The sequence below is a fragment of the Cetorhinus maximus genome, chromosome 31 (assembly GCF_964194155.1).
Source record: "Cetorhinus maximus chromosome 31, sCetMax3.hap1.1, whole genome shotgun sequence".
NCBI lineage: Eukaryota > Metazoa > Chordata > Chondrichthyes > Lamniformes > Cetorhinidae > Cetorhinus > Cetorhinus maximus.
The window spans coordinates 15,842,381-15,868,337 of NC_135909.1; the positions used below are offsets into that span (position 1 = coordinate 15,842,381).

At 45.2% G+C, this 25,957-nt stretch overlaps 1 protein-coding gene and 5 non-coding genes across 7 annotated transcripts in view; 1 reads left to right on the forward strand and 5 right to left on the reverse strand.

Moving 5' to 3' along the window:
* The window catches only part of LOC144670298 (uncharacterized), a 940,207-nt gene that overhangs the window by 814,516 nt on the left and 99,734 nt on the right, over positions 1–25,957 (forward strand). The gene's annotated exons all lie outside the window — the stretch shown is intronic.
* Positions 4,223–4,304, reverse strand: trnas-gcu (transfer RNA serine (anticodon GCU)). Its single transcript has one exon. It is a non-coding gene; the product is annotated as a tRNA-Ser (tRNA).
* On the reverse strand, positions 8,441–8,523 carry trnal-cag (transfer RNA leucine (anticodon CAG)). Its single transcript has one exon. It is a non-coding gene; the product is annotated as a tRNA-Leu (tRNA).
* Positions 13,962–14,051, reverse strand: trnar-ucg (transfer RNA arginine (anticodon UCG)). Its single transcript is given in 2 exon segments — positions 13,962–13,997; positions 14,015–14,051. It is a non-coding gene; the product is annotated as a tRNA-Arg (tRNA).
* Positions 21,113–21,202, reverse strand: trnap-cgg (transfer RNA proline (anticodon CGG)). Its single transcript is given in 2 exon segments — positions 21,113–21,148; positions 21,167–21,202. It is a non-coding gene; the product is annotated as a tRNA-Pro (tRNA).
* Positions 24,173–24,263, reverse strand: trnar-ucu (transfer RNA arginine (anticodon UCU)). The gene is given in 2 exon segments: positions 24,173–24,208; positions 24,227–24,263. It is a non-coding gene; the product is annotated as a tRNA-Arg (tRNA).

Genomic DNA, 25,957 nt, shown 5'->3' on the forward strand with positions numbered 1-25,957 from the left:
ACTTACAAACATCTGCTCATGGTGGTTGCACTTCCCACAATTCCCTGCATCCCAGAAACCGCTCTATTCAATGTACTGACTTCCCAAGACATTGAGTGTGCATGCTCCCCAGAGCCGGTCCTGTGAAATTCCGAGGTAGACCTTTTATCACTCCCACTTGTAAGCCAATCCCACCAACTTGCCTTTGTCCTTTCGAAGTTTTAACACTTTCCTCCTCACAGTTCACAATACCACCAAGTTTAACGTCATCCGCAAATTTTGAAATGGTGCCCCGTGCACCAACATTAACATATATCAGGAAGAGCAGGGGTCCTAACACCGACCCCTGGGGAACTCCACTATCAACATTCCTCCCATTATAAACATTCCTCCAGTCTGAAAAACAGCCATTCACCACTACCCTGTTTCCTGTCACTCAGCCAATCCCATATCCATGTTGCTCTGTCCCTTTTATTCCATGAGCTGTAACTTTGTTCACAAGTCTGTTGTGTGAGACTTCATCAAATGCCTTTTGGAAATCCATGGAAACAACATGAACAGCATGACCCTCCCCAACCCTCTCTGTTACCGCATCAAAGACTCGGTGCAAACGGGAGAAGAATCCGGGAAGCGGCGGCTGGGATGGGGGAGGCGCTGCACCATCGGCTTCATGGTGCCGTCCCCCGGGTCCCTCTCCGCACGTCCGCCGGACCCGGCGGCTCTGATTCGGGATCTGAGAGCCGCTGAAACTCGGCGTTACTGAGACTGCGCTCGGCCACCCTCAGGTTCCGGAAGCTGTGGCGCGCATGCTCGTCGCAGGCAGGATTTCCGGTGGAGGACCTATTGCACCTGCGCAGTGCCTATCTGTTAGAGATAGGCCGTTATATATCACCCCGAGCATTCTGGGAAGCGCTGTCCGCCATTTCATTATAAATTGCAAATCAAGAGGATGCGTTTGTATTAACCATTTCTGAGCAAGCTCTTTTGTAGCAAATCAGCCTCACTCCCCTGTCATTTCCAATAGCCCTAAAATATTTTTCCATACCATATTTTTCATTTCACTTTTGTAAGTTTACATCAAATCTGCTTCCACCACATTTTCCGGCAGAATATTCAGGTCACAACAACTCCCTGCCTTGTAAAGAAATGACAAGCAATGATCCATTCAATGTGGAGGATGGTGGGGAGAAGGATGAAGACAAGGGGAAAGCCAGAATTAACCCCGCCCTCACATGCAGTACTAGACATTGACCGATAAAGAAGGAATCCCATCTCACAAACCATTCGACAGACTGAGATACAGAATAAATCTGACACTCGCAAGCACTACCTGTGATTGGCAGATACAGAACACATCTCATTCAGGTACAGCAGCAGAGTTTATTAGGTGCGTCATGATTCCCACAATCACATTTTCTCCCAGGGTTTAACAGCCACAGTCGAGGCTTGCTGACAATAATCCCATTCTGGTTTAACGAGAGCTTTACACAAGACCCGGAACAATTCCCCCCCCCCATCCCAACGAGATGTGGAAGTCGCTGGCTATGCCAACAGGTATGTCATGTCCACAAAAAATAAGCAGGACAAATCCAACCTGGCGAGGTACCACCCCATTACTGTTCCCCCTATCAAAATAAAGAAATGATGGATGGGGTATTCCACAGTGGTATCCAGCAGCAGTTACTCAGCAATAGCCTGTTCATTGACGCTTAGTTTGGGATCCACCAGGACCACTCAGCTCCTGACTGCACTGCAGCCTTGGCCCAGACATAGACAAAACTGCTGAACTGAACGGGCGAGGTGACAGCGACTGCCCTTGATATCAAGGCAGCATTTGACAAGGAAGACCATGAAACCAGGAAGAACATATTTTCCCACAGAAAACCTCCTCACAGAACAGAGAACATCTTTACACTAGAGGAAATATCTTTATCGAACAGAGAAAATTTTTGCACACAATGGATCATATTTACACAGCCGGGAGCACATTTGCACAACAGGGAAGCATTTTACACAACGACAGTGAGGATGTTTCAACGGCAGAATCACAGTTTCACCACAGAGGGAACAGTGGTACAGCAGGGAGCGCAGTTACGCAATAGGAATTACATTTAAAACAGGCCCCATCTTTATGCAGCAGGAAATACCTTTTCATAAATGATCAGTTTCTCCATTGTAATATCTTGCTGGTTTGCTCGGCACCTTTTAGTGTCAGCAATTGTGTTTATCCTGATAGTCTCTTGCTACTTTCTTGTGTGACTTTCTCTGTCTGGTACATTCATGGTAGCGTAAGTGGATTTGTGGAGCTTGGGTGAGCTTCCCAATAGTTGTGCTCCTGTTTAAAAAGTAATGAGGAAGTGAATATGTGTTTGGCTACCAAACAACGGTAATAGGCAGTAGAAAAATGTTGCTTCGGAGGAGACTGGCGTTGCAGAAGCGTGCTGGCCTCCTAACCCAGCGATCGATGGATTGAAACCATACTCAGTTTATTTAAATTCTCATTAACACTATAAAATAACATTTGTCTGTGACACAAAATCACCTCTGAATTTGCTTCAAAATAAATTTACATCAGCTTCTTGCTTCCAGTAAACACTTCAATCTGTACCCAATCTCTCAAATCGTTTTATTTCAAACACGGGCGCAGCAGAAGTGCTGCAAAAATACACCAGTCGAGGATTTCCCCTTTCTCTCAGCCCATTTCAGGCCATGGTCTGAACGGCCTTCCCTTGCTCTCTATCACTCTAAGAATATCTGAGTAACAAAAACGAAAACCAATATCTTATCTGCACCCGATATAGTGAAGTTTATACATATTAGCTTCATTATGTCGGATATACAGGACACCCTGCCATAATTCCCATGCTTATTTGGACAGCGGCGTCCTCCCTGACACATAGACCATGAGAAGGTCAAGATTATCAGCATAGCGGAGACATCATCACGTCAAAGACATAGATAATCATTATTTTGACAGACATGATCGTTCATTCTTAATCACTTATTTAAAAAATGGAATTCCATCCCCAGTATCACCATGAACTGGGAAGGTTTCATTCCTTCAGGTTTGCATTAGAGACACATTTTACAAAACACTTCCGTGAGTGCCTCTGGTCAATGAAATGATGATGCGCGGAGTTCTCAGCTTTTACTCATTGATCTTCGCAAGAGGTGATCCAGTTTTGACGTTGACTTTTCCTCTGGTGTCGATTTACTCGAATTCCTCACCTGATTTCTCTGCTGTCCAATGAAGCTCACTCAGCAGAGTTTTCAATAGGAATTTGATTTTTCCTGACAGGATTTCAATCACCATGTTTTGGAACAATTTGTTTAAAAATATGGTCACAGCCGGCTTCCAGGAGCAGCAACGTGCTAAAGACAATAAATCTGTTAATAAGTGATTTTAATTGAGGAATGAATGTGGGCTCCGACACCATGGGATAACTCCCCCGCCCCTCTCCGAAATGCTGCTTGGTATACTGCAGCTGAGAAGGCAGAGGGCACCTCAATTCACCATATCATCTAAAAGATGGCACCACTAACAGTGAAGCATTCACTGATTACTGCACTAAAGCGTCAGCCTGGATTTGTGCTCGGGACTCTGGAGTGAGTATAGAACTCACAAACTCCTGACTGTAAAGAGCAAGAGAACAACTGACTGAATCATCATTCACAGCAAAGGAAAGACGACAGAAGACATTTCACTCCAAGGAGAGGCAGAAGTAGATTGTTAATTGAAGAAATGTCACAGACAATGAGAGATAAACACCCACAGTTGAAAGAGACCGACTTTTTCTCACGGCAGGGAGAGAGATTGTAGCAGGAATTTCGATTCCCAATGCTTCTTGTTAACACCCCAGTACAAGCTAAATGGTTTGCACACAGCCCGCTAGACTAAAAAACGAAGCTAGAATGTTATTTAATCATCGTAAAATTTTCAACCAGTTCGACCCTGAAACATTGATATTCACGGTATTACAGGAAACGTCATAACTTGGGTCTGATGGTAATTTCAGATTTCCTTTCTGCATAATGCAGTCCCACACAAAAACAGGATTTAAACTCACGCGTGGGAAGCACAATGGATGATCAACCTTAAATTCAGATAATCATGGAGTGATTAGCGACATTATCCCAACGCCACCACCTCTGGAAACCTGGTCTCGGAAAGATTACATCAGTGATTTCAGACATGCCTTCTGAAAAAAGCACCGCGTTCACGAAGAACCAGTTAATAAACTGACGACGAAGGTGGGATTTGAACCCACGCGTGCAAAGGACAATGGATTAGCACTCTGTCGCCTTAACCTCTCGGCCACCTCGCCACGTGCGGTCGCCTTATTAAACCTCCTCCTGTACTGTTTTACATCCATGAACTGTTGAACTAAATGATCCTGCCTGTTTCAGGTCCTGAATAACCATCCAGGTCTCTCATGTAGTTTGTCAATAAAATACATTTCCATCACATCAGGTAGGAACTGTTGTAAATCGACTGATGTGAATCACTTCAACACTTCAACACGATATCCAACATGTTTCTAGACAGTGTGAAAACCCACCGCGGAAAGACCGAAACATACATTCATCGGGAAGAATAAAGAAGCTCCTTCCGACTCACTGCAAGTACCGGAACACAACTGAAATATGGTTTTTCACTCAAGACTGTAACTGACTGCAATCAGCCTCTGACTGAACCCACAAGGAGAGAGTTGCCGTATTCGATGCATTAGGAGAAACTTTGCGTTGGTTTTCTGTGTTGTGATTTATTTTCCGCAATGATTTCGCGGATGTTCAAACCTGGTCCTGATTTCCCCAACTGGCACCGCCGCGAGCACATGAATTAATGTATTAAAATGCTGGTTGGGCTCGTCCGGGAATTGAACCCGTGACTTCTCGCATATTAATTCACAACAAATACCACATGCGAGAATCATACCCCTAGACCAACGAGCCAGCTGCCACAATAAAAGTATTCAACATATCCTTTCATTGCCACCCACAGAAAATTAACAAAATGCGAAATATTGTGAATGCTAGAAATCTTTTGGAATGTATTAGAAATCCCGGGGCCGACTCCAACCAGTGGAGAGTTTCCCTCCTTGTATAAATTGACTTCAGTTTTGTTGGGTTTCTCAATGCCACACTCTGCCAAATGCTTCTGTATAGACAACTGTCGTCACTTGCAACTCACGCCTTGAGTTCAGCTCTTTTGTCCATATTTGGACCAAGGCTGCAATGAGGTCGGGAGCTGAGTGACCCTGGCGGAAACCAAACTGAGCTTCAGTGAGCAGGTGATTGGTGAGTTAGCGCCACTTGATCGCACTGTCGAAGACAGACCAATGTGGTTGACTCTTAACTGCCCTCTGAAATGTCCTACCAAGCCTCTCAGTTGTAACAAACCGCTACAAAGTCACAAAAAAGGGAATGAAACCGGACGGACCAGGTGGCATCGACCTCGGCACCGTCAGTCTCAGCCCTGTCCACCCTGCAAAGTCCTCCTTACTAACATCTCAGGGGCTAGTGCCGAAATTGGGAGAGCTGCCTCACAGACTAGGCAAGCTTCAGCCTGAAATATTCATCCTCACAGATAACGTCCACAGGCTCCACCATCACTAACCCTGGATATGCCCTGTCCCACCGGCAGGACAAGCCCAGCAGAGGTGGTGGCACAGTGGTATACAGTCGGCTGGCAGTAGCCCTGGGATTCCTCAACATCGCCACCGGACCCGATGAATTTTTAAGGCATCAGGTCAAACATGGGCAAGGAAACCTGCTGATTACCACGTACCGCCCTCCCTCAGCTGATGAACCAGTGTTCCTGCATGTTGAACACCACTTGGAGGAAGCACTGAGGATGGCAAGGGCACAGAATGTCCTCCGGGTGGAGGGATTCAACGTGCATCACCAAAAGTGGCTCGGTAGCACCACGAGTGACTGAGCTGGACGAGTCCTAAATGACATCGCTGCGAGACTGGGTCTGTGGCAGGTGCTGAGTGAACCAACAAGAGGGAAAATCATACTTGAGCTCATCCTCACCAATCTGCCTGCTGCAGATGCATCTGTCCACGACACTATCAGTAGAAGTGACTATCACACAGAAGTTGTGCAGACGAAGTCCCGCCTTCACATTGAGGACAGACTCCATCATGTTGTGTGGCACTACCACCGTGCTACATGGGATAGATTTTGAACATACTTAGCAACACAAGACCGGACATCCATGAAGCCCTGTGGGCCATCAGCAGGAATAGAACTGTATTCGAACACTATCTGTAAACTCATGGGCTGGCATATTCCCCACTATATCATTACCATCAAGCCAGGTGATCAACCCTTGTTCAATGAAGAGTGAAGAGGGCATTCCAGGAGCTGCACCAGCCTTACCTGATAATGAGTTGTCAACATGGTGAAGCTATGACACAGGACTACTTGCATTCCAACCAACATCTGCAGCAAGTGATAGACAGAGCTAAGCGATCGCAGAACTAACAGGCAGACCTAAAATCCGCAGTCCTGCTGCATCCAGTCGGGAATGGTGATGGACAATTAAACAATTCACTGGAAGAAGAGACACCACAAATATCCCTATCCACAATCATGGAGGACCTCAGCACATCAGCACAAGCGATATACATTTGCTACAAGAAGTGCCGAGTGGATGATCCATCTCAGCCTCCTCCAGAGGTCCCCAGCATCACAGATGCCAGTCTTCAGCCAATTCGATTCACTCCAAGTGATATCAAGAAACAGCTGAAGGCATTGGGTAGTGCAAAGTCTATGGGCCCTGACTATATTCTGGAAATAGTACTGAAGACTTGTGCCCCAGAACATGCCACGCCCCGAGCCAAGCTTTTCCAGTACAGCTACAACACTGGCACCTACCCGGCTATGTGGAAAATTGACCAGGTATTTCCTGTACACAGAAAGCAGGCCAAATCCAACCGGGCCAATTACTTCACAATCAGTCTACTCTCGATCATCAGTAATGTAATAGAAGGGGTCATCAATAGTGCTATCAAGCGGCACTTGCTTAACAATAACCTGCTCACTGATGCACAGTTTGGGTTCCGCCAGGGACACTCAGCTCCTGGCCTCCTTACAGCCTTGGTTCAAGTATAGACAAAAGAGCTGAACTCCCGAGGAGAGGTGAGAGTGACTGCCCTTAACATCAAGGCCGGATTTCTCTGAATGTGGCATCAAGGAGCGCTAGGAAAACTGGAGTCAATGGGAATCAGGTGGAAAACTCCATTAGTTTGTAGTCATGCCTAAGGCGTTCAGTCATCTCAGCTCGAGGATATCACTGCAGGAGTTCCTCAGGGTAATGTGCTCGGCCCAACCATCTTCCACTGCTTCAGCAACGACCTTTCTTCCATCATAAGGTCAGAGGTGGGGATGTTCGCTTATAATTTCACAAAGTTCAGCACCATTCGTGACTCCTCAGATACTGAAGCAGTCCATATCCAAATGCAGCAAGACCTGGACAATATCCAAACTTGGGATGAAAAATGACAAGTAACAATCACGCCACATAAGTGCCAGGCAATAGCCATCTCCAACAAGAAAGAATCTAACCACTGGCCCTTGACGTTTAATGGCGTTACCACCACTGAATCGCCCACTCTCAACATCCTGAGGGTTACTGATGACCAAAAACTGAACTGGACTAGCCTTATAAACACTGTCGTTACAAGGGCAGGTCAGAGGCGAGGGATTGTGCAACGATTAACTCACCTCCTGACTCTCCAAACCTTGTCCAGTATCTATATGGCACAAGTCAGGAGTGTGATGGAATGGTCGCCAATTGCCTGGTGGAGTGCAGCACCCACAACACTCATGAAGCTTGGCATCATCCAGGAGAAAGCTTCATTGGCACCACATCCATAAACATTCGCTCCCTCCACCACCGACGCACAGTCGAGGAGTGTGAAGCATCTACAAGATGCATACAGGAATTCAACAAACCTCCTTAAACAACACTTTCGAAATCCATGACCACTCCGGTCGAGAAGGGCAACTGCACTTAGATCTGCATCTGGAGCGCTGTATCCTGCTCGTTCTATATTTCTCTCCACAGATGCTGTATAATTGTTGTGTATTTCCAGCACTTTCTGATTGTTACTATTTCTGATTTTCAGCATTCGTAGTATGTTGCTTTTGGATCCAGTTTACTTTCTGAGCTGTTTTCAGGGGATCCGGTTGCCTCGAGTCTTGCTCGGCCGACCGAAATTCCCCTTGAGAAGCTGGCAGTGAGCTGCCTTCTTGAACTGCTGCAGCCCATATGGTGTAAGTAGGTCCACAGCGCTGTTAGGAAGGGAGTTCCAGGATTTGAGAGGGTGATACAGTTCCAAGTCAGGATGGTGTGTAGCTCGGAGGGGAGCTTGCTGCTGTTCTCATGCATCTGCTGCCTTTTTTCTCCCAGGTGGTGGAGATCTCGGGTTTGGAAGGTGCTGAAGGAAAAAAATGTCAGGAGTGGGATTCGAACCCACGCCTCCAGAGAAGACTGCGACCTGAACGCAGCGCCTTAGACCGCTCGGCCGACCTGACTCAGTTGGTACTTCTGCATAAATGGTTTTAAATTCCACATTCATTGTCACTGCTTTCAAAAACTCGATGTGATTTTCCTTTTTTCAGCACCTGTCAGGTTCCTGTATCTGAGTCCCATCCTTCCCCAAGCCGCCGGGGGGTGAGGAGCTTCTCATTGCTGCATTGCTCTGTTTGCTCAAATCAACAAAGACCCAATTCCCGCCCGACCTGTTCCTCACACGGAGGTGTTGAGAGTGTAAGATCTGAGCGACGTGAAGTATCCAATTGGAGTGTTACATCCTGGCGACAGGAATATCTCTCCACAGCTGCTTTCGGACCTGCTGAATATTCCCCGCATTTCCTCTTTTTGTTTTTGTGCCTTTATTACAGGAGATCTTTTTACTGACAACCCAAAGCTTGTCTCTCGGGGCAGCTCCAGGCACCGCTTTCCTGTGACCTTTAAATTCGGCTGTTTTCACACTCATCACTCTGCGCCATGGCTTTCAACCCCCACCACCACACCTCCACCACCCCCAACTCCCGCACCTCCCTCTCTGTCCCCAGTCCCGCGCCCCACTCCCATCCCCTCTCCCGACTGCTCAGCTCTCAGGTCGTCTAAGCTTTTTTTTGGAATTCGCAAAGGCCTGGGGATCACAGAGTCTGTGAGGGAATATAAGGGGTTAATCCACATTCACATACAGGGAACTGCGACTCTCTTAAGATGGACGGAAGTTATTTTGACGGTGACTTGTTCTCTGGTGTCGATTTACTCGAATTCCTCACCTGATTTCTCTGCTGTCCAATGAAGGTCACTCAGCAGAATTTTCAATAATAACTTGTCTTTTCCTAACAGGATTTCAGTCATCATGTGTTTGAAAAAATTTTCAAAGGATTTGCACACAGTCAGGTTCCAGGCACAGCAATGTGATGAAGGCAATATGATCTGTTTTGAATGTCTCCGACATCATGGAATAACTCCCCCGCCCCTCTCCGAAATTGTGCCTTGTATATTTTACGTGAGAAGGCAGATGTCAGCTCAGTTTAACATATCGTCTAAAAGCTGGCACCAGTAACAGCAAAGAATTCATTAGAGCGTGACCCTGAATTTGTGGTCAGGATCCGGGAATGAGTTTTGAACTCACAACCTCCTCATTGTAAAAAGCAAGGGAGCAGCTGACTGAATCATAGTTCACTGCATAGGGAAAAAAGACAGAAGAGATTGCACTCTGTAAGGAGAAGCAGAAGTAGATTGTTAATTGAAGAGGTGTCACAGACAATGAGAGATAGACACCCACAGTTGAAAGAGACGGATTTTTTATCACGGCAGGGATAGAGAGTGCAGCAGGAATTTCGCTTCCCAGTGTAGATGACAGAAAACGTTAACTTTGAGTCAAATGTTGGACCTGATAAGGCGTCAGAGGCTGACTGACCTTAATGATAACAACTGTATCAGTCGGAGTCACACAGGGAGGGAGTGATCATTTCTGATTCCCACTTGTCTCCCAGGAATGAAGCAGACAGCATTACAACATTGAGAAGCTCAGAGTAACAAAAAAGGGAAACTCTTCAACCGAGTCTCCCTGGGGGAAAAAAACAACATCCGCGGTGGTGTGTGAGTATTTTTGGTGCCGATATTATATCTCCACTGCCTGGAAGATGTTATATTTCATTATCACAGTTCAGGTGAATTAGTAAAGATAGAACCAGGACTTCTTCAGTGCTTCCAACTGCTTGAAATTCTAGAAGAGGCAAATATGTTTCACAAATTGTGTAATGCCCCACAGAGGGGCAATAAAGAGACATAACTGTTTCACTCATACACCACAATTTAAACCGAAACCCCATTTCCCCTATCGGACGGATGCGAACAATCCGACCAGACTATTTACAACAAGAGAAGTGGAGTCTTACCCGGAGTCCTGGGATCAATATTAATCCATCAAACAGGATCTCTGAACCAGATTATAAAGTCATTGATCAGGTTGCTGCGGTGGGATGTTGCTGTGCACATTCAAGCAGCAATCTCACTTACCAAGACACACCTCCGCTCCCGCACCATTGGCCGTGAGGCTTTAAGTCTTCCTTAGGTTGTAAAATATGGTGGAAAAATTCAAGTTCCTCCCTCCCTCCCGCCCGCTGCCTCTCTTCCTTCAGCACCACCCTTCTCTAACTCCCTCCCTCTCTCCCTCGCTGTCTCCCTCCCTATCTCCCTCCCCGGCTCTCCCTCCCCCTCCTCGCATCACCCCGTCCCGCACCCCATTTCTCTTTCAAATCTTATTTCCTGTCTCTGGGGCCTGTCTTCTCCCCAGGCTACCCACTGACCCCGGTTTCTAGGACTCCCAGGCCGGCCCGAGCTCTTTAACCGGCTCCATTCACAGGAAAAGTGACTTCAGTTCCCACAATAACATCCGCGCTCCCTGTACCCCTCTACCCACAAAACTGAAATTCAGGTCAATGCTAACGTGAAGACTGCGGGCTGCAGTTTCCGCCCCTGCTATTTGAAACAATTCGATATATGTGTGTACAGTGAGCAGAAAGAAATTGCTGTACTTTGTAAACATTTCTTACTGAACTCACTGTCATTCTGCTTTAACAGAACTAGTTTGAATCTCTTGATATATTGGCAAAATGATAAATGAACTGCATTTGAAATTTATCCATATCAGAAATTGCACTAATATTCAGTTGGCCTGTATTCCACTGGACCGATGAAAGATCAACTCCTCTGTCCAATCAGTAAGATATGCAACCACTCGGGGCTTTCATAGTGGAACTGGACAGCCACCTGAAGATAAAAGTTTACATGGCTATGGAGACAGGGCTGAGGACTGGGATAGCTGAGTTTCTGCTGAAGGATCTCAGGAGAGACAGAGGGCCGAATAGTCCCCTTCTCTGTTGTAGCTATTCTATGTGCATGTGTGTGAGGTTCATTCAGTACCAATTTGTCTCTGGAACAGGATATGAGTTTGGAATTCATTGTTTATCTGTCGGTCTCTGTGGATTAATTCTTTATCGCTTGTCCCTGGGACAGGATTTGCTTTCGGGATTAATCGTGGATCTGTCAGATTCTGGTGATGTGCCTGTGTGTATGATTCATTCTGTATCATTCTGTCCATTGAATACTGTGAGAGTGTGCGATTCAATGTGTATCAGTCAGTCACTGATGCCAGGCTTAAGTTAATGATTCATTCTGGGTCTCTCTGTCTTTAGCTCACAGTTTGGATGTGGGATTCATTACATATATGTCAGTCCCGGAGACACTTTGCAAATCTGGATTCATTCAAACCAGAATATACCTCACTGAAAGTGGGCCATTTGTTCTAACAGGCAAACTGCCCGACAAGATCCTCCACCTAGAATAGTTCATGTAACATTCTCTGTTTATCCCTGAAATTCATTCTCCCTCCTATACTTATCTAGGCTTCCCTTAAATGCAGTTTATCTAATCGTCTCAGTTGCTCCAGGCAATAGTTGGCCTGTAACTGCTGCCGATTCAATGGGAATAAATTAATTAATTGTGTTTCCTAAATTATAGTTCATATTTGCATTTCTATGTCTGCTCCGTCACATCACAAATTCCTCACATTGACCTGTTTCCGCGACACCGACAACGTGAATTTCTACCGCTCTGTTGCGGCCAGTAGATGGCAGCACATTCTGATATAGTGAAGTTGACAGATCAGAGACAACAGAGGAGACTTGTTCATATTATTCGGGGACAGTTGTAGAAATACTATGGATGGAGATGACCTCTTCTTATATGTATTATGTAATAAGCAGTGGTTATCGTCTGTCCCTCGATACGAGGATGACATCCAGTCAGGGCCGTGAGTTTCTGCCATGGGCCTTCATGAGAGTGAACAGGCCGATTCTCGGCCCACAGACCTTAGGACACATGGGGACAGGATGTCCCACGAGGTAGTGAGATCCGGAGTGCAGGATTTGGTTCCTGTTACTTCTTCTTAGCCGCTGTTCTGCCTCATCATTAAGACCTGGGGACTCACAGCGCGCTGCAGCTTGGGGACAGATTTTGGTCATTTTGAATGGTGAGAAGCAAGTTCCTCGCAGTCATTAATATAAATGCTGCAGCGTTTGAATTAACGTTTCAGAGTGTCTTTGAAGTATTTTCTTTGGCCTCCCCTGGAATGTTGTCCATTTGAGAGTTGAGGAAACAGGACTTGGCGGATGCGGCGCTTTTCGATTATCCGGACACAGTGTGCAGTCCATGCAATTTAGTTTTTCAGGAACAAAAACAAAAATACCTGGAAAAGCTCAGCTGGTCTGACAGCATCTGCGGAGGGGAATACAGTTAACGTTTCGAGTCCGAATGACTCTTCATCAGTTGAACAGTCATACGGACTCGAAACGTTAACTGTATTCCTCTCCGCAGATGCTCTCAGACCTGCTGAGTTATTTCAGGTATTTTTGTTTTTGTTCCAGATTTCCAGCATCCGCAGTATTTTGCTTTTATCTTAATTTTTCAGGAGTTTGGCCTGAATGCTGGTGGAGCTGCCTTCAAGAACGACACTACAGTTTGTTCGGCAGTGCTCCCACGGAATCTGGAGGGTGCCGCGGAGACATTGCGGATGGAATTTATTTACCGCTCTTCTGAGTCGCCGATGCACAGTTAAGTAGTTATAACGTTGCATTCGACCCGTCAGCCGTTGTCTTGTGTGTGAGAGCGAGACACATAGTTATCGATACTTCTCTGCTCCACTTTCCCTGAATTCAGCCTCCCAGAATCTTTCATAATTTTAAAGACCTGTATGAGACCACCCCCCAGCCTTCATTCTTCAAGGGAAAAGGTAGACATCCTGAAAATCATGTCGTGTCTGTTTACCACTTGTTTAATTTTTCATAGTGTATGGGCGTCTTTTGCAAGCCCAGCATTTGTTGATCATCTCACATTATCCTTGAAGTTACGAGTGAAACAAATTACTGTGGGTCTGGAGTCACATGTAGGGCAGGCAAGGGAAGTGCGGATGATTTCTTTCCGTAAAGGCCATTCGTGAACCGGGTGGGTTTTTACCACAATCGATCATAGTTTCATAGCCGCCATTACTGTGCCGAGATTTTAATTCCAAATTTAGGAAATATTTTAATTTAAATCTGCTCTGATGGGATTTAAACCCGTGCCCGCAGAGATTAGCCTGGCACCTCTGTATTGTTAGTCCAGTGACAGCAGATTCAGCTAATGATCGAGCCGCTTCATGAGAAGATTGGAATTCTCCCAAAGCATTTTATTAAACCGATTGATGCACAGCTTTTGTTCCAGTTGGACACATCAACAATTTAACGAAACTGATCAGATAAACAAAATGAGTTAGCAATTAATGCACAAATTAACAAGAGCAGACATTTTGAGAAAGAGCCCTGCCATGTTAGGAAGGAAAGGCAGAACCTTCAGCTGACGAGTGAGACCGCGGTTTTCAGGAAGTTAAACAGATTTCCATATAAAACGACCACAGCAGGACTCGAACCTGCAATCTTCTGATAACCTCTGCAAATACCACCGAAGTCAGACGCCTTATCCATTAGGCCACGCGGTCAGGCAATACGATACTGGAACTGATGCTAGTGCCATGTAAATAAATATCGTGGTTGTATATTTTTCAATTCGATTTTTGGATGATCCGCTGAATCCCAGATCCATGGCCTCAGGGTCTGAGTTTGACTCTATGTCTTTCGTTGGAAAATAAGGATTGGGAGATCGGGAACTCAGTTCCTATTGTCAGCACCCTCTCCTCATCATTCTCCTGCAGTGTTTTGAATCTCTCTCACACTCTGCCTCGTGGCCTCCCCTCAACCGCTGCTAAATTCCAGAAAATAAACCACAGAACAGCCCCTTCATATAAACCACGAACAAAGGGAGCCGTTCTTCCCGAATTAATGAGCAATTTGATCGATGTTTCCGATATGTTAAGACGATAGTGTCAGAGAGAGAAACCTCTGCGATGGTGGGAATTTCGGAATTGGGGGACGGGGAGGGGGGCGTTGGGGCTCAGTCAAAAAACAAGACGTTTCCTGAGTGAAATTAGGAAACATCTCTCTCAGCAAAGGGGAATTTCAGAGATCCCATCGGGAATCAGCACTTTAATTTTAAATCTCAGTTTTATAGACTTGTGTTCATCAAACATATGATGGATCAGTGAGAAAATGGGTATTTATCTGTCCCAGAACTTTGATCCTTGAAACATTATTGAAGACATTGAGTTATGCATTCACTGTAATCGAACCCAGGTTTCTTTGATGAAAAATAAGAATTCTACCCCTGAATCACCAATCCGCCCATCATGCTGAAATCAATTTATTTCCCTAACTACAAGATCACTGCACTAAAACAGAAAGCAAACTGAAAGTAACCTGAAGAAAATAAAATAATTTAGGGACTGTGACGCTGTTACAGAATCGGCAACTTCGGGAATCTAACCCAGGTTTCCCACGCCCTAGTGACGCATTGTGCTCCTGAACCAGCAATGCACAGGTTTGGACGGATTTCATAACTTTTAAACTATTTCCTAATCTGATTATCAAAGTATCACTTCCCTTATCATTGATCTACAGTCCCTCATTGTTCAAATCCCACGTCTGGAATTCGGTATTTTTAATCACTCCACAGACAGAACTGTCAAGAGGGTTTAGAGAAAGTAAATAAAGATGAATTGTTCCCACTGGCTCATGGATCAGTGACCAGCCAGGGCAGATTTTAATTCATTCGAAAAGGAACCAAAGATAACGTGTGGAAAAGATTTTCTCGTAATAAATTGTGAGCATTTGGATGGACTGCCTAATCGGCAGGCAAACCCCCGACTGCTATCATCTGGAAGTGCAAAGGCAGCAGACACATGGGAACACCAACACGTGGCAGTTCCCCTCCAAGTCGCACATCATCCTGACTTGGAAATAGATCGCCATTCCTTCACTGTCGCTGTTTCAAGATCCTGGAACTCCCTCTCTACAGCACAGTGGGTGTACCTACACCACAGGGGCTGCAGCGGTTCAAGATGGCAGCTCACCGCCATTTTCTGAAGGGCAATTGTGGATGGGCAATAAACGCTGGCCTTGCCAGCGACGCCCACATCCGGTAAATAAGTAAATCAGCACCCACAATATTTTTGTTGTTGTTGTTAATCCTGTGGAGGTGTTTACCTGGATAAGGAAACAGGTTCTGATCAGCCCTTTGACAAACAGCCGAGATTGCGACTATTAAGCCTGCGAGATCAGACTCCAACGTGTGCAGGGAATGTGGAAGAGCGAGAAGGAGGGAACATCCTGTGTTGGATAGGTTTTCTCTAAAAGAAAACAAAGGTTTGTTTTTCATCAGCTGTTTTGACAACCACACGATTTCACAACGACGCGTGACAAACACTGGAGAACTTCTCAAGTGTGTTCGGCATTTTAACGTAGGAAATTACTGAAATTTCCAACCGTTTGTTTCACATTGTCAGGCTGCATGTTCCTTCAGACGGGTTTCCATCCGGACAGATGGACTGAGCGGATTTGTGAACGTCAGCGTTTCAGGGGTAAATTCCTCACTGGCCAGACTGGACTCCTGGTTCTGTTGCTTAACATCACCTTTTCGCTTTCTGAATACAATTCTGGTCTCTGACTCATTCATGTTTTTAATCGTGAAACTGGGCTTACCTTGGCGTTACAGATGTAAGATAATTGGTAAAAGAATAGCAAATACTGTCTTTCCGTCTCCCCTTACACAAGTTTACAATTCATAGTGCTAAAGACCAATAAGTAGGCAAGCAAAATGTGAGCAGAATGTAAAGTGTTTGTAAAGGAATAAAGATACGTTGAGTGAGTGGACAGAAGTTTGGTAGATACAATAATGTGGGAATATGTGAGGATCACCATTTTGGCGGGACAGATTTAAAAAATAACTAATAGTCTTTAAATGAAGAGAGATGGCAGAATGCTGTGCTGCAGTGAGACTTGGGTGACCTTGTACATGTATCACAAAACAAAGCTAGGTTGCAGGTACAGCAGGCTGTTAGGAAGGCTAATGAGGTGTTGGCCTTTATTGAAAGGGGAATGGAGTATAAACTCGGACATTCTTGTGATAACTGAAGAGGGTGTTGATGGGACAAAAGTTAGAGTATTGAGTCCTGTTTAGTTCTCCTTCTTTAAGGGGGAAAATGCTTACATTTGAAAGAGTTCAGATTTGCCCTGAGAAGGCGGTGGTGAGCTGCCTCCTTGAGCCACTGCTGGGAGTGTTGACATTGACTTTGGTCCTCAAGCCCTGGATTTAAATTCGACTCTATATACTTGCAGTTCAGAGGTGTAAATGTAACCAACCGAGACACCCTGTGCAGAAGTAATTTATCAGGATGAATAGCTGTTGTTGATTTGTTAGGAACTAAAAATACAACGATCACTGAGAACAAAGGTTCAAAACAGGAAGAAAAAGCAGTTCAATAAATAACTCTGCAATGTCTGCAAAGAAAACAGCACTTTCACCGAATGAGTGGGAACGTGGTTTGATTTCATTGAGTTGAAACTGATTGCTACGTGAAATGACCATGAATCAATCTCAACATCAGCAACTTGCATGGATCAGCCAACGAACCCATGTCTCCCAAGTTCTCTGTCAAGTGATTCTAGTGCCTGTCTTATACTATTGACAGAAGATTGAAGGTTGTTGAGTGCACTTGCCAGTTAAACTAGGTGACTAAATAGGTTAGGTTCAGATGGATGTTGCATTATGTGCTGTTAAATAATTCCGTTAAATGATGGCCAATTGCCAAAGGAAGGTGGGATTAGAAAGGGCACCTGGGTGTCCTCGGGCTGGACAAGATGGGCCGAATGGCCTCCTTCTGTGCTGTAACTTTTCTATGGTTCTATTTCGATGAATGTTTTGTTCCAGGAAACTGCCACCTAGTCACATCCTGTCCCAAGAAATTCCAACACTTACTGCCCTGAGAAACTCACTTAGACATTTGCTGCTCACCTATTGATCATAGTCTTCACTAACGTCCCTGATTCTATATGGGATCATTGAATCACAGAACATAATGAGAACATTCGGCCCGTCTGGACTCGGCTGGCCATCTGAACGAGCAGCTCACCTGTTGCCACTCCACAACCTTTTCGCTGTAACATGGCTAATTTGTCTTTTCAGATCAAGGTCAAATTCCCTTTTGAAAACCTCAATTGTCCCTGCCTCCAGCACACTCTCAGACACCGCATCCAACATTCTAAACACATTCTGCATGAAAATAAAGCCTTATTAGGTAATTGCTTTTTTCGTAAATTAATTTAAATCTGTGTCCTCTTGTTCTGGATCATTCCATCAATGGAAAAGTTAAACCATATTTTCTCTGTCCACACAGCTCGTGATTTTGAATACCTCTATCAATTCTCCTCTCAAACTCGCTCTCTTCAAGAAACACATTCCCAACTTCTCCAATCATTCAATGTGAATTAAGTTCCTCATGCCTGGAATCTGTCTTGTGATTTTTTTCTGCAATGTCACTAATGCTTTCACACCCTTGCTAAATTGTGGTGCACAGGATTAGATACGATACTCCAGTTGAGGCCGAAACAGTGTTTTCTACAGGCTTCACATAACTTTATTGTTTTTGTACTACATGCTATATTGATGAAGCCCTTGACGTTGTCTGTTTTACTGGTCATTCTCTCAAACTGTCCTGTGATGATAAATGATTTATGCACATATACACCCACATCCCTCTGTTCCCGCAATCCCTTTAGAATTGTAACCTTCATTTCGTGTTGCCTCCCCCTGTTCTTCCTACAAAAACGAATGACACCAGATTACTCTGCATTAAATTTCACCTGGTAATTGTCCGCCCGTTCCATCAACATTTCTAGATCCCTTTGGAGATCTACATTATCCTCCTCACAGTTCACAGTGCTTCTAACTTTTGTATCATCGGCAAATGTTGGAATTGTGAGCTTGCAACAAGATCTGGCTAATGAATTACAGGAATGGAAGGGTCCCTGACACTGGACACAAGAAATAGGAACAGCAGTACACCACACGGCCCATTGCGCCTACCCTGCCATTCGATGATATCATGGGGTTGACCTTGGGCCTCAACTCTATTTTTCCCCCAGTTCCCGATATCGCACAAGTCCCCGAGAGACCTGGGGAGCTGCACAAGATAACTTTCTCCAGTCCAAAATGCAACAGTTCACCACAAATCTTTGGTTCCTGTCATTCAGCTCATTTCGTATCTGTGCTGCTACTGTCCCTTCTATTCAATGAGCTCTAACTTTCCTCAGAAGTCTTTTGTCCAGCACTTTATCAAATGCCTTTTTCAAGTCCATGTAAATCACGTCAAGGGCTTCACCCTCATCAAAATTCTTTGCTGTCGCATCAAAAAAAAACTAACTGAAGTTAAATAACACAATTTGTTCTTACCAAATTGATAGAAAGTAGAGAGGTTTAAGTAAGTTATACTGGTAATTGCAATTGTTAGGAATGAGTTTTAGCTTTAAAGTTTAAGTTTGATTTGTATTTCTGTATTTGTGTTAAGAAAGGTCAAATGGAGTTTTAGTTTCGTTTTAAAAAGGTGCTTGCATCTCTATTCAGGCTTACGACTTATGAAGTTAAGCAAACACATCAGTAAAAGAATTGGGCTGATGCCTAGCAACAGGAAGATAGAGAGGCAGGTCCCTCCCACAGACACACACACAGAAGGAGGGAAACTGCAGTTTTGATTTGGAAGCTGCGGACATCGGCTGGTTTTTGAAAGTTGCTGCCAAGAGAGACTGGAAAACGGGGCAGATACTTAGTCCCAAGCGAAAGAAAAATCCCAAAATCCAGGGGAGTGGAAGAGGTGAAAGTCCAAAATAGACGTTCTGGTCAAAGGAAGGATGGGAACCTGGAACAGGTCCTGTTAATGAATTTAAGAGGAGGGGCAGAGGGAATGGCTTCAATCCTTGCGTGAAAGTCGGAGTGCAGTGAAACTGGTTGACTCACGGCTTGTCAAGCTTTTGTGGGGAGTTGAATAGCAGCATAGCAACTTTTTATGGTGGTATTTTTCACTTGGTTTCAGGGTCTGGTGTTCCTTACCACAGTGTGCCTATTGATACATGGATTATGTAATTACTGTGGAAATTAAAGAATAAAATAAATTTTGCAACTTGCGTTATTCCTACAAATTTGTCTCCACCTGCAAAGTTATAGTTGTGGATGAAAGAGTATTGTAACATGGTTCATCTTTTCTCGTTGAATAAATGTTTTATTTATTTTTTGATAAAAGTTGATCAGCTGACTCCTGTGACTCTGTTCAGTAGCTACTTTCCACGTATTTAAACAATCGAATAAAAGTTAGGATCTATCAAGATGGGCTCCACTCTGGGTTTAGGATTGTCCAGGGGTAATCTCAGCTGGTACCATAACATAATCCAAGCTGGTTTTACTTATTAATGTGCATTTTCCCGAGGTAATTTTCATGTCGTCGGGAATTTTCCTTTCTGAAAGGTAGCTCACCACCCAGGTTAAACTGGCTGACCTGTAGTTTCTGGGCTTATCCTTACATATTTGTTTGAACAAGGATGTTACAATAGCAGTTCTCCACTCCGCTGTCACCACCGCGAGTCTAAGGAATATTGGAAAATTCTGGCCATCGTCCCTGCAATTCCTGCCCTCCTCCCTCCGTATTCTGGATGCATCTCGTCTGCGTCTGGTCCTAAACAACTTTAAGCACACACCGCCTATCAAATACCTTCTCCTGAAATTGTTTATTGCCTTTACACTAAAATATCGATCGAGGTGAAACGGCTCACTTTCTGCTCAGTACAACTCCTAGATTACGAACAAAATATGATCAAATCAAATTCTCACTATGGGGCTACCAGACCTGGCCGTCTCAGAGAAGTTTACAATTCTCTTAGAGAATACAACAGCCGAATGCATTCATCCAGAAAACGGGGTTGTCTAATTAGTGTGTTCGGGTAACATTACAGTGCGATTAAGTGGGCAATTTTTTTTTTTTTCAAATTGCCTTCATTTCCTTCAGGTGTGTTTCATTGATGAGTTCTCTGCAATAGTGGGTCCAGTTCTCAAACTTACCCCTGATATAAGTAAACCGCTCCAGCTAGACCGCAATGAGTTTTAGACAATGCACTGGGCGATTTACACCACAAATAACAACACGTGAGAGCTCGCCTGAGATTTGAAACAGAGACCGCTCACATTCTCACTTATGAAACGTCCCATAGCGAGAATCACACGGCGAGACCAATAATGTAACTGTATGTATATAACTCAGCCAATATAGACATTCATTGGCACCCAAAAGATATCAGCCATTCTTTCAGAGCGCTCTGGGTAAAAGAGAACATTGAAGAAATACACCAGGCAGTGTCTAGGCCAGGCAGTATCCATGGAGACGGCAAGAAATCTCAAGTTTCAGTTACACTCATTCTCTTCTTGGGATAAATTAACTCATTCTCTTGTTTGGATAAATTAACCATCCGATTACATGAGCAACAGTTTCTTCATTTACTCCACGTGTTTTGCAGTGATAATTTCGTTATAATGACTTCTCAGGTCCTAAAAACTCGGCCGGGTTTAAGTAAAACCCGCCTTTTCGCTTGTAAAGAAATATGCATCACAAGCGGTAACACAAGAGGGCTCGTCCGGGATTTGAACCCGGGACCTCTCGCACGATCATTTAACGAAATTCCCGAAGCGAGAATCATGCCTCTAGACCAACGAGCCTGCCACAGGTAAGCGAGATAACCGCTATGTGTGTTCATTGTCCTCCACAGTGCGTCAATCCTCCTTTTGGGTTTCTGTCGTAACACCAGAAAACAATTAAGAATTACACCTCATGGCAGGCAGCAGTGTGGACAGTGAAAGAGTGTTCACCTTTCAGGTCGATGCCGTTTCATCAGAACTCAGCAATGCTAGAATTGTGATCAGTTTTACACTGTAACTCCTGACACCGAGCTGGAACAGGAACTCGGCACCCACTCAGTCTGCCGGTGCGTGCGCCCTTCCTCCCACTGCTGACGTCCTCGTTGTTCAGCCGTTGACGGTCGCCCACTTGCTGCCTCCCACTCACTCCCCTGCTCCCGAATGCCAGGTGCCCTGACCCCAGGCCCTCGCCGCCTTGCTCGCTGGGCTACACGCCAACCCTTATGCCGCACCGCTCGCTACCCGACTACCAAGCCGCTCACCTCCCACTCGGCACCTCCCTCCTGACCCCTGTCGCCGCCCATCTCACCAGAAGAACTGAGGAGATGGTGACAAGCAGAACAGCAAGTGAGGCGGTGAGGGGTAGGGAGCAGGCCGGAGAGCGGGAGGTTACTGAGGCGCCGAGCAGTCCGGCAAGCGAGACGGTGAGCATGACAGGGACAGCAGTGCCGAGAGAGGCACACAAGAACAATAACACGAAAATCAGGAGCAGCAAGAGGCCATTCATCCCCTCGAAGGTGCTCCAGCATGGCTGATCTGAATATGGCCGCAACTCCACTTTCCTTTCTGCCCCCCATAATTCTTTACTCATTCTTTTGTCAAAAATATCTCCACTTCAGCCTTGAACATTATCAATGACCCAACCTCCACTGCTCTCTGGGGAAGAGAAATCCACAGATCAATGTCCCACTGAGAGAGAGAAACAAATATATTACCTTCTGTCAGTCTGAAATGTGAGAGCCCGATATTTTTAAACTGAGTCACCTGATTGTAGAGTCCCCCACAAAAGGAAACATAGTCTCAGCAGCCGCCCTGTCAAGTCCCCTCAGGATTTTATATCTTTCAATAAGATCACCTCCCATTCATCAAAACTCTAATGGGTATAGGCCCAACCTCCTCAACCTTTCCTCAAAAGAAAACCCTTGCATTCCAGGAACCAGTCGACTGAATCTTCTCTGACCTGCTGTAATGCAATGATATCCTTTCTTAATTAAGGAGAATAAGACTGTCCACAGTTCACCAGATGCTGTCTCACCAACGCCCTGTATGACTGTGGGGAAACTTCCATAATTTTATATTCGATTCCTTCTGTAATAAACGCCAACGTTCCATTCGCCTTCTTAATCACTTGCTGCATCTCTACACCAACTTTTTGAGGCTCATGAACCGGGACCCCCAGAACCCTCTGCACTGTAGAGTTCTGCAGCATTTCTCCAGTCACATGATGTACTGCTTTTAAATTCTTCCTGCCAAAGTGGACAAATTCACATTTTCCCAAGTTATTCTGCATCTCCCAATTATTGTCTACTCACCCAGCCAATCTAAATCGCTCTGTACACTCTATATGTCCTTCTTCTACAGTGAAGGCAGAAACAAAATACCCGTTCAACAGTTCTACCAGTTCCTTGTTTTCCATTATTAATTCTCCAGTCTCACTATCTGCGGGACCAACATGCACTTGAAGAAATATTTATAAACATTTATAGACTGAATTCCGGCTCGGGAGTGGTCCAGCGAGCGGAACACAGCAAAAACAGTGTTCATTTCGGGCTGAGTTTGATCTGCACCATCTCCGCTGCCTAAAGCGACCTGGAGCGTCACTGGCTTTGACGTCACAGACACTGAAACTCCACGTGTGGAGCGCGTGCTCTCTGCTGTTCCGGTGTCAACAAACTCAGCCAAAATGTCTTTCCCATGTGGACCAACGTGGGAACTTCCCGGGAAGTTTACATTTACCCCTCCTGCCGTGGACCCTCCTCGAATGCCTCCGACTCTGAACTCGAGTCAGAAACTTGGGACAGATCCCAAACAATTAGCTTACTAGATGCCCAGGAAAGGTTAAACAGTTTAACTTCTTGTCTATCACCTGGGTTACTGCGCAACCGAATACTCAGTCGCCCCGATCCGACCACCTGACCTCTCCGCGGATCTCCTGACTGGCTCCCAACCTGTATGTTGACGCGGTCACGCACTTAAACGACCAGACCCACCAACGCACTCACCCACCAAACTCATTCACTCAGCCAGCTATCTACCTACACACGTCACCCACCTAACCATTCATTCAGTCACTAGCTCACCCAGTCAGTCATCTATTCTCTCCCGCACAGTCAATGACTCGATATTTAAACGACCAGAATATGGCAGTTAATGTTGTAAAAAGGGGCCATGTACTTTCGTTCCATGACTCTGCCGCTGGGTTTAAATGTCCTACCACCTTCAATGATTTACGTTCATAAACACCCAAGTCCCACTGCTTCTCCACCTCCCTTAGAGTTGTACCCTTCATTTTATATTGTCTTTCCAAGTTCTTCCTACCAAACCTCAGTCCATTGAACTTCATCTGCCACCTGTCTCCCCATTTCCACCAACAGGTCCAAGTCCATTTGAAGTTCTACACTATCCTGCACACTCTCCACAATGCTTCCAAACTTTGTATCCTCCGCAAACGTTGACATTGTGTCCTGGGCACAAAGGTCATTGATATTTATCAGGAACAGCAAAGGTCCCAACCCTTTCGCCAGGCCGAAACAAAACCATTTACCACCAACCTCTGTTTCCTGCCACTCAGCCAATTCTGTATCCTTGTAGCGGCGAAGCGGCTCTCCTCCTGTTGCCACCTGTTTCACTACTCGGTGGCGAGTTTTCTTCTGTTAAGTGGTTCAGATTGGAAAGTGGGGTGTGACTGGATTCACCTGTACAGAGAGGGGTTGGTGATGGTAGTTTCCCTTCTCTGATGAACCAGTTGCTGATTTGCTTTTATTTAAAAATCGACTCTGGTGGGACTCGAACCCACAACCTTTGAATCTCTTATAGAGCAGCAGTTAGAAGTCCAACACGCTATCCGTTGCGCCACAGAGCCCAGCACATGGATGGCTCATTTCCTATTCCATATAAGGGAATTTCTGACATTGTAGAACAAAACGTTCAAACGGTCAGCAATTTCCTACGTTTGAACAATGACAACATTTCAAGAGCACTCATTGCCTGTGAAGTGTTTTGGACGTCCTGTGGTTGTGAAAAGAGCGATAGAAATTCGAGTGAAAGAGCAATTTCCTTCAAAAGGACATATTCAGGTTGGAAAATAGGGCGGCTGAATTGTTTTGCAGAGAAGGGTGAAGTGATTCATTTTGGTCGGAAGAACACGGGGGAAAAGACAAAATAAAGTTTACAATTTCAAAGACGGTGCCGGAACAGCGGGAAATGATGTACATCTGCATAAATCATTGAAGGAGGCAGTGCAGGTTGAAAGAATCGTTCATGAAGCATACAATATCCTCGGCTTTATGAATGGGAGCATAGATTACAAGAGCAAAGCGGTTGTTATGAACTTGGGAAAGACAGTATTTCGGCCACAGCTGGAGCATTGCGCCCAGTTCCGGGTATCACACTTTAGGAAAGATGTGAATGCATTGAAGAGGGAGCAATAAAGTTTAACGAGAATATTTCGCAGCGAGGAACTTAAATTACCTCGATACATTGTAGCGGTAGGGGATATTTACCTTGGAGACGAGGATTTTGAGAGGAGATTTCTTAGAATTCTTTGCAGTCCCGTGTCTTCTGGACAGAGGGTGGGTGATGATTTGGACATGGTCTGCTTCAGTATCGGCGGTGTTGAAAATGGTACTGAACATTGAGCAAACATCAGCGAACATTCCCAATTCTGCTGGAAGGAAGGTCACTGGTGAAGCAGCTGAAGATGGTTGGGCCTAGGGCACAACACCGAGGAACTCCCACTGTGATGTCCTGGAACTGGGATGATTGATCTCCACAACCACAATCATCTTTCTTTGCGCTGGGTATGACTCCAACCAGCAGAGAGCTCCCCACCCCTCGCCTCCGATTCCCATTGTCTCCAGTTTTGCTGGGGATCCATAATGCCACACAGTCAAAAGCTGCCTTGATGTCAAGGGCAGTCACTCTCAACTCACCTCTGGAGTTCAGTTTGCGTTGGAGGACGAGGGGAATCAGGCTGTTTTGTTTGCCCACCCAAGCTGAATGTTGGGCTTGAGGTGGCGATCAGATTCGGAGAGGATGGTGACAAGCTTTCACTGAGTTTCAAGGTTGCAGTTCAGACCTTGGTGGGATTGCTGCTATATTCCCAGGACGTGGTGATCTCATTCTTAGAGCAACACACTTACACTGAGGACAAGTTGCTCCATGTAAAATTAAATGGAGATGTGGGATGTCAGAATCTGTTCATCACTGATTCACTTTTATTCATTTCTGCATCCTAGAGTAACAAAGTGGTTTGTAACTGTAAAAAAGTAAATAATATTCAGTAGATTCAGTCCAATACCTCCACAGTTTCCACTATTACAGCCCTCAGCGTTTTCAGATGCATTCCATCTGATCCCACTGACTTATCAACATTTAGCACAGCCAGACCTTCTCGTATCTCTTCTTTAACACGAGTTATATGTTAAAGAAGTCATTTGCAAATTGTCGATGGCGGATTTGTGCCCTCTTATTGAAGAGGGTTTAAAGGAGAGGAGCGAAGCATTTGTGCTGAAGAAGTGGGATCAGTGAAAATAGAAGTAACAATAAGTGGAATGA